Here is a 10,476-nt window from a genome sequence, read left to right on the forward strand (position 1 = left end):
GCTCACCTCGTCAAGGTCTTTTAGGTCAAACCTTCATGCATATGGAATTAGGTCAATGTTGGGGCGTGGCGTTCTGCTGCCAATCAAACTAATATAACGACCTAATATTTTTCTTTCGTCAAATGCTTTTGCGAAGTGCTGACATTTTAATTAGTTAGGACTAGAGTTACAAGTATTCCCCGCCTTTGACGAATCTGCATGGTGTGTGTGAGCATGGAGGTACATCTCGAAGGAGGTACAACTCGGGCTCTGCGAAGTGTTCAAGGTACAATACCGACACAGCAGGACAGAAGACGATGGTGGACGTGGTCTGGAGACCAGCAACTTTTGACACTGGTTGCGAAAGGTACTCAGACCCCAGTAGTATATACCTCCATGGTGTGAGTGTGTGTCGGAGGGTGGGGTGGGAGGCGTCACTGGTAGTGCTGGAGGGAGATTAAGACCTCAGCCTGTACCTTGTATTAATTAGTGACATCTCGGATTAATATGGTCTCAGGTGATATAGGCCTATAGGCCCAATCCTATTAGACCTGCTGGAGAGGCGGGTTGGCCCCTAAGGATAATTTTCTAAAGAATTTTTGAGACCTTACAATTCTCCCGGCGTGGACAAATTTCCAAAGATCTAAACTCTTCTTAAGCTTTTCCCGAATTTGACAAAACGTACATGTTTCAAAACATATCCCTATTTCGATGACATTATACATATATTTGTGGGCTATATGTTCATATACGTGTAGGTCTACATGTATACAACTATAGGCCTATATAAATAATAAATAAATATTGTCTTGTTAAATTGTTAAAGTTTTTGGTTTATATGTCTTCTAACTAGTGCATATAATTAAACTGAAACCAAACATAGGCAAGGTTAAAATATATTAAAACGTGCGAATACTGCCCAATGTCTAATCCAACTGATGCTGGGAAAGACTGCCAAAATGAAGCGCTGAGAAAGGACTTTGATAAACGGTGTTTAGACAGCTTGTTCAGGACGGGAGGATGTATCTCTTTAAGACGTCACCATTCTCAGAAGGATGCTGGCAGACGGTGTTCGAGCGGTATAATTAGGACATTGAGCTAAAACAAATCAAGTGTGTTGACAAATGGTGTTCAACACAAATAGTGAAGGTCTCTTCTAAACACCGTTTCAAGGTTGGTGGCGTCAATACCGTTTTTCTGTGTACATAAATCTGGTTTTAAAAACATGAACCCTGTTATGGGAGAGTCGTAAGAAGACATGAAGCTTGTTATGGGAGGATCTTCAAAACATGAACCTTGTTATGGGATTGCCTTACGAAAGCATGAACCTTGTTATGGGGGAGTCTTAAGAAAATATGAACCTAATTATGGGTGAGTCTTAGAAAAAACATGAACCTTGTTAAGGGAGGGTCTTCAAAACATGAATCTTGTTGTGGGAGAGTCTTAGGAAAACATTAACCTAATTATGGGTGAGTCACAGAAAATCATTAACATTGTTATGGGGGTGTTTTAGGAAAACACGAACTTTGTTATGTAAAAGTCTTAGAGAAACATTAACCTTGTTATGGGACGGTCTTCGAAAACATGAATTTTGTTGTGGGAGAGTCTTAAAAAACATGAACCTTGTTAAGGGAGGGTCTTGAAAAACAAAAACCTTGTTATGGGAAGGTCTTGAAAAACATGAATCTTGTTGTGGGATAGTCTTAAAAACATGAACCTTGTTATGGGAGGGTCTTAAAAACAAAAACCTTGTTATGAGAAAATCTTACGAGAACATGAACCTTGTTATGAGAGGGGGTTTAAAAACATGAACCTTGTTATAGGAGAGTCTTCAAAAAAGAGAACCCTGTTATGGGATAGTCTTAACAAACATGAACCTTGATTTGGGATACTCTTAAGAAAACATAAACTTTGTTATAGGAGAGTCGTAAGAAAACATGGACCTTGTTATGGGAGGGTCTTAAAGAAACATGAACCTTGTTATGGGAGGGTTTAAAAAATATATGAAGCTTGCTATGCGAAAATTTTAAAAAATACAAACCTTGATATAAGAGAGTCTTAAGAAAACGTGAACCATATTATGGGTGAGTCTTAAAAACATGAACCTTGTTATGGGGGTGTCTTACGAAAACACGAACCTTGTTATGTAAGAGTCTTAAGAAAACACGAACCTTGTTATGGAAGGGTCTTCAAAAAAAAAGAACCCTGTTATGGGATAGTCTTAACAAACATGAACCTTGATTTGGGATACTCTTAAGAAAACATAAACTTTGTTATAGGAGAGTCGTAAGAAAACATGGACCTTGTTATGGGAGGGTCTTAAAAAACATGAACCTTGTTATGGGAGGGTTTAAAAAATATATGAAGCTTGCTATGCGAGAATTTTAAAAAAATACAATCCTTGATATAAGAAAGTCTTAAGAAAACGTGAACCTTATTATGGGTGAGTCTTAAAAACATTAACCTTGTAATGGGGGTGTCTTAGGAAAACACGAACCTTGTTATGTAAGAGTCTTAAGAAAACACAAACCTTGTTATGGAAGGGCCTTCAAAAACATGAACCTTGTTGTGGGAGAGTCTTAAGACAACATGAACCTTGTTATGGGAGAGTCTTTGACAAACAGAAACCATGTTATGGGATAGTCTTTAGAAAACATGAACCTTATTATGGGCAAGTCTTAAAAAAAGATGAACTTTGTTATGGGGGTGTTTTAGGAAAACATGAAAGTTGTAGTGGGAGAGTCTTAAAAACACGAACCTTGTCTTGGGAGGGTCTTAAGAAATCATGAACCTTGTTATGGGAGGGTCTGAAAAATATACGAACCTTGTTATGGGAGGATTTTAAAAAAACATGAACCTTGATATTGGAGAGTCTTAAGACAACATGAACCTTGTTATGGGAGTGTCTTCAAAAATATGAACCTTGTTATGGGATAGTCTGAAAAAACGTGACCCTTGTTATTGGAGAGTCTTAAGAAAACAAAAACATTGTTATCGGTGAGTCTTAGAAAAACATGAACCTTGTTATGGGTGAGTCTTATAAAAAACATGAACCTTGTTATGGGTGAGTCTTTGAAAAACATGAACTTTTTTAAGGGAGAGTCTTAAGGAAACATGAACCTTGTTATGGGAGGGTCTTAAGAAAACATGAACCTTGTTGTGGGGGGAGTCTTAAAAACATGAACCTTGTCATGGGAGGGTCTTCAGAAAACAAGAACCTTGTTATAGGAGGGTCTTAAAAACATGAACCTTGTTATGGGATAGTCTTGTGAAAACATGAACCTTGTTATGGGAGAGTCTGTTGGGAAGACCACCCAGAAACTACGGGTGAACGGGCACCGTAAGTCCGTGCGCAAGAAACAATTGCTAATAGGCAAGCATTTCTCCGCCTCCGACCATTACTGGGACCATTTCAGCATTCAAATAATAGAATCGGTTTATCCATCAACAAATGAGACTGATGTCGAATTTGAACGTACAATCCGTGACCGTGAGGTTTTCTGGATGCTAAAGATTGGTTCAGTCTTCCCATATGGGTTGAATGATAACGTTATGGGAATCGGCAATGTAACATCTAGCCAACCATATGACTCCATCGTAACAAATTTATTCAAATACCATAAACGTAGACCTCGCAGTCACAGTAGGAGGAAGTTCAACAGAAACGTGATTCACAAACACGTTACAGTTAGCTATTTAGTAGGATTGTCGTATGACACCAATAGCATGCATGCTCTACACACAGTATTATGTGCACTGCCATTGAACTTGCTAAAACAGGTCGTTCAAGACGTATCCAATAACATACACAATTTTAATGTTCCACCTCACCTTGTACGTCTGTGTCAAGACATATCGTATTTTCGATTGTATCGCCCTGTAACTACAATTGAAACTCAACACGGTCGACTCTTTCTGAAGATAAAGTATTTAGACAGAGACCTTGATTTAATTAACCTACCACGCATCTTTGATGAACCTGATGTTCGTAGTGCTGTGCCTAATTATTTTAATATCCAAGAGCCACCTTGCATATCCTATGAGTATACAAAGCCTATCGCTTCCAAAATTTTCAATTATTCCCAGGCCATCAAGGAGTTCGATTTGGCGACGTATACTTCTGGCGGCTATAACTGATTGTGAATCCTCTGTTTTTACCTACGACAAATGTAAACGTGTCCAGACTGGTGACCTTAATATTATTAAAAATCATGATCTAAGGAATCTATTTGTGAGGGGTCCTAAGTATAGAGAAAAGAGTAATGTCAATATTCGATCAAACAAAAAAATATCATCTTGGCCCTTGAGGAGTATGTTAAAAAATGGTCAAAACGGGAGAAAGTGGATTCTTCGGTACTTAACGATTGGCTCGAGATTGTCAAAAAGAAAGTTAGTTTAACTATACACCGTCTAGACATTGATGCTCTACCCAAAGTTGAACAGGTTCTGAAGGATCCCACTGTGCAAGAAACACTCGCTGACCTTCATAGTAAATTTGTCATCACTATAGCAGACAAGGCTCCTAATAATGTCATCTTTATTTGCAAGAATTATTATTATCAAATTCTTGTTCAAGAGCTATGTACATCTTCAACGACATCCACATCCACAAAGACGTATCCACATGGGATTTCTCTACTCTCTATACTACGATTCCTCACAAAGATCTTATTGAAAGAATATCGTCCTTAATTGTCTCGGTATTTACTAAAACTGGTCACCGTTACATTAACGTCAGAAGCAATAAGGCTTTCTTTAGTTCTACACTTTATAAAGGTTACCACTCATGAGATGTTACATTATTTATTGAATTACTTGAATTTCTCATTAATAACATCTATGTGAAATTCGGAGACACCGTTTACCAACAGTGCATAGGTATTCCAATGGGTACCAATTGTGCGCCTCTTTTGGCAAACCTATACCTGTTTTCATATGAATACGACTATATGCAGAAATTACTTAAAAGTAATATCTTTAAAGCTCGATCCTTTTCATTTACCAAGCGGTATATTGATGATCTACTGGCGTTAAATAATCCCCATATTGCTGAAGCAGTGAAGGAAATCTATCCGTCTTCATTGGGTTTAAAGGAGACAACAGATAGTCCTGATGGTACATCTTATTTGGATCTCTATCTGTACAAAGACGAACAAGCTCTCCTTTCACGCCGCCTTTACGACAAAAGGAATAATTTCAATTTTGATATTAATTTCTTATTTAGACAGCAATATACCAAAGGGTCCTGCATCTGGCGTATACATATCGCGCCTTGTAACATTTGTCAGATCTTGCGTTAATTGTGATGACTTTAATCTGCGTCACAAGTTGCTAGTTCAAAAACTAGTTTGTCAAGGATACGCCATCAAACGCCTTCATTCTAAGTTCCTCAAATTTTACAATGAGTATAACACTCTCGTTGGCAGGTATGGACAGAGCGTTCAGAATCTCTGGAGATCTGCATTGTGATCAACCACATAGACGGCGCTGTTATCCCAATGTACAGAACTATCACGTACATGGTATTTAACAACATAGATGGCGCTGGTTGCCCAGTGTAACCGTCTATCTTGTATGTCATGTGTAACATCATAGATGGCGCCTCTTGTAGCATGAGATATTTACATATTAACGAGAAAAACGTAATCGTCCGTTACTTTTGAATCATAATCTGATCGGTTAGGAACTGTAACGCTCGTCATTTTCAAACTGTATCTAATACCGCTTAACCTGGGGCTAGTTGCCGTAAAGGTAGCCATGCTAATTACATCAGCATGATGCCTTTATGAACAGTTGCAATTAAAGCGCGACTGAGATACTTGTTTAATTGTTATTTGACATGGAACTCATTCACGGACTACGAATTTGAACTTTGATATGGAATTCATGCCTGGAATATTCATTGTCTGCCCGGCATCATTGAAAACTGGTGACCCCTTCTCTCTTGTGTGTTACCGGCTTTATTTCCTATTTGTATAATTTCTTACATACCTTTGTCTTTGGGAGTTAATGTTAAACGTTGTTTTGGAAATGGATCTTGCGATTATCGACTTGGAACGCCCTTTACGGACTACGAATGGTAGTCATAACCTTGTTATGGGAGGGTCTTAAAAAACAAAAACCTTGTTATGGGATAATCTTACGAAAAACGTGAACCTTGTTATGGGAGGGTCTTCAAAAACACGAACCTTGTTGTGGGAGGGTTTTAAAAAACATGAACCTTCTTATGGGATGGTCTTAAAAACATGAACCTTGTTATGGGATTGTCTTAAAAACATAAACCTTGTTATGGGATACTCTTAACAATACATGAACCTTGTTATGGAAAGGTCTTCATAAACATGGATCTTGTTATGGGATATTCTTAAGAAAACATGAACCTTGTTATGGGAGAGTCTCAAGAAAACATTAACCTTGTTATGGGAGGGTCTCAAGAAAACATGAACCTTGTTATGGGAAAGTCGTAAGGAAACATGAACCTTGTTATGGGAGGGTCTGAAAAATATGTGAACCTTGTTATGGGAGCATTTTATAAAACACGTACCTTGATTCATGTTTTCTTAAGAAAACATGAACCTAATTATGGAAGGGTCTTCATAAACATGAACCTTGTCGTAAGAGGGTCTTAAGAATACATAAACCTTGTTATGAGAGAGTCTTAAAAAAACATGAGCCTTGTTAAGGGTGAGTCTTAAGGAAACATGAACCTTGTTATGGGAGTGTCTGAAAAACAAGAAAGTTGTTATGGGATAGTCTTAAAAAAACACGAACGTTCTTATGGGATAGTCTTAAGAAAACATTAACCTTGTTATGGGAGGGTCTTCAAAAACATGAACCTTGTTGTGGGGGAGTCTTAAGACAACATAAACCTTGTTATGGGAGGGTCTTAAAAACATGAACGTTTTTATGGGAAAGTCTTAAAAAACATGAACGTTGGTATGGGATAGTCTTAAGAAAAACATGAACTTTGTTATGGTAGGGGCTTCAAAAAGATGTATCTTGTTATGGGTGAGTCTTAAAAAAACATGAACCTTGTTATGGGAGGGTCTTAAAAACCCGAAGGTTGTTATGGGATAGTCTTAAAAAACATGAACGTTGGTATGGCATAGTCTTAAAAAAACATGAACTTTGTTATGGGAGGTTGTTAAAAAAACACGAACCTTGTTGTGGGATAGTCTTAAAAAACACGAACCTTGTTATGGGAGAGTCTTTAAGAAACATGAACCTTGTTATGGGAGGGTCTTAAAAACATGAACGTTGTTATGGGATAGTCTTAAAAAACACGACCCTTGTTATTGGAGAGTCTTAAGAAAAACATGAACTTTGTTATGGGAGGGTCTTCAAAAACATGAACCTTGTTATGGGAGGTTCTTAAAAAAACACGTTCCCTGTTTATGGGAGAGTCTTTAAAAAACATGAACCTTGTCATGGGATAGTCCTAAGAAAACATATTATGGGAGAGTCTTTAAAAGTGTGAACCTTGTTATGGGAGAGTCGTAAGGAAACATGAACCTTATTTTGGTTGAGTTCTAGAAAAACATGAACCATGTTATGGGATAATTTAAAGAAAACATGAACCTCGTTATGGGAGAGTCTTTAAAAAAAACATGAACCTTGTTATGGGAGAGTCTTGAAAAAAAAAACATGAATTTTGTTATGGGATAGTCTAAAGAAAACATTAACCTTATCATGGGTAAGTCTTAAGAAAGCATCAATCTTGTTATGGGAGGGTTTTAAAGTGAAGAGAATGTCAGCCAATAGAGCTGAATTAGTTAATAAAGTAATATTCCAGAAATGTTCAAAGGTCTTTTTAAAATTCTACACCGCTTATCAACAAAACTTTTGCCATGTTATAGCTATTACAGTGACGTCACAAAACCTAGGCGCTCTCCCGTACCATCGCTATTAAACACTATGCCAATGAGAAAATACAAACATAAACGCCTAATATTCAACCAAAGAGCATCAGCTCTGTTCCATGTTCAAAGGGCCGATGTTTCTTTTAGTCTTCTCGGTCAGGGCGATGTTCGTGGACACCAGCGTCGTGTTTTAGCGGCCTTGTTCATACTCGTCCTGCATGAGTTTAAGCATTTAACCTAGCTGAATGTGCCGGTTTCAGGGAATGTACCGAACATAGCAGGACCATCCAATCGATAAAACTGATAACAAACCCTGTCATTTAGATTATGGATGATATTTCGTGATAATTCTGACTTTGCTAAGGAAAATAATGCAAAGTCACATCCAGGTCATCTGCCACGGCGCGTAGTTAATTTATTAAAAGCGTTTGCCGTGTAACGTGATAGGGCCTCATTCTTGTTTTGTGCCGAATAAAATCCCGGAAATAAGCTGCAGCCAAAAAAATTAATAACATAAAAAAAACACAAGATAACACAGTATTTGAGAATGTAAATACGGAAGCAAATCCAAGATAAGTGTCGTCCATCGCTTTGGCAACCTGTGTTCAGTCAATGCACATGTCGAGTCACAAGTGACAAAAGCTGTGGAAGAGCATTTCGATCAGTTGGCTATAGACCAAGTTCGCTAGACACCATTTGATGTAGGCCGGCACAGTCCTCGTCGTCAGAATAATTTATGGACGGTCGTTTGGACATATTATACGAGGATCTATTATTTTTTCTATGACGTGTGTTAATAATGCTGCCATTTAATTGTATGAAATTGAGGAGAGTCAAGCCTCAGAGACAAAAACCCATATACATGTATGTGCAGGTGGTCGACGGGTCTGTCACTTGGTTATATACCTCTGTAAAATAAAAAAAAAGCTCAACGTGGAAGTTCTAAAATGACGTCATGATTAACTAGGTGACATCACGTAATGACGTCATATTTTATGACCTTATTGTGATGTTGAAAGCGTAACATCTTCATTTAATATGGAATCCGTAAAACTCCTTCACGCCTTTAATAAAGAGATCCAAAGCTATGAGCTTTTTCCCTTATTACGTCACAATTATCGGTGTAGGTGTGTTCATAAAACACCTATGTTCACCAGCACTACCGTGTCACAGCAGAAAGCGATCTGTTCTTTATTGATCGATGTCTTCTGGGTGACCTGGCCACACGCTCCAAACGGTCTTCCATAGTTGACTGATAACGTACCGATTGGTTTTCGACACGCCTTACTTTAGCCAGGCCGTAGAATATGACCTAGATGTGTCAGCAAAACCACTAATGCTAACTAAAAGGCGGCGGTCAGTATACAGTACTATATTCTTAAACAGAATTGGGCATTGTTGCAAGAAGGGTGCCTTATGTTATACAACAGCCAGCATCCTGCTTGATTGCAATTAGACAGGTACGCGAGACCTGGCTACAGCACGTGGGTTATCTTCCTGGACGCGGAAATCAAGACTTGTGCACAAGTAAGTCATTTACATATGGTTTTATAACAAGTCAGTTCTTTGCGTGTGGTGTTATAACAAGTACGTTTTTTACATGTGGCTTTATAACAAATTCTTTATGCGTGGCCTTATGACAAGTAAATTCTTTACACGTGATCTTATAACAAGCAACTTCTTTAGACGTTGTCTTAAAACAAGTAAGTTTTTTACACCTGGTTTTGTAACATGACGTCTTCACAATGCTCATGTTTGTTTTAATTTTTTGGCAACAGTGTCAGATTTATGCATTGATTGACTGATTATAGCTAAGGCCACACCCGAGAACCTGTCACCTTAATATACAAGGAATCTAGAAAATGATGCTGACTTCTGTAACACAGTTAGCATAGAGATTACAAAGACCAGACCAGCTAGGACATTGTGAATGGTGACATGTCACGGTAAAATCTGGACTCGTCCTTTACATGTACCTGGGAGTTTTTACTGTAACTGCTCATAGCCATGCTTATAAGTGGTAGCTCCTTATATACGCCACCATATGCAGAATTAAGTTAAGAAATGCAGGGCTGTTAATATATGTGAGTCTAACTATTATATAGAGTGAGTGAGTGCTTGTGGTTTAACGTGGTACATAACAAGTTTTCAGCCATATGACAACGAAGGAATCCGTAGGGTGCATGTAATGTGCCTCCTTGTCGCAGGACGGATTTCCACCGCCCTTTTATCTAGTGCTGCTTCACTGAGACGACTTACAAAACACTAGAAAATTGTGTCAAAGCTGAAAGACGTACATCTACAATCCTTCCTGGTAAACACTGGTTTTCAGCGCTCTTTTGAACACTGTCAACGCCCTCTTTGAACACCATTTACCTACACCCTTCTGCAAATTAAAAAAAGACCTACTCTCTTTCTTAACATTATTTCTGCACATGGTATAACACTACACTTCGACCCTCTTTCTCACCTTCGTTAAGTGGTGAAATTGAGCCTTTAACATGTCTGTCTGAACTTTGATTCATAAAAAGTGACCTAGATGACAAGATAAGACATACGATCTCGATAGGCTGTAAGTAAACACTGGCAAGTTTATTAACTACCCACGGGTAAAATGTTACTTAAATAATGTTCACAA

The sequence above is a fragment of the Liolophura sinensis genome, chromosome 2 (assembly GCF_032854445.1).
Source record: "Liolophura sinensis isolate JHLJ2023 chromosome 2, CUHK_Ljap_v2, whole genome shotgun sequence".
NCBI lineage: Eukaryota > Metazoa > Mollusca > Polyplacophora > Chitonida > Chitonidae > Liolophura > Liolophura sinensis.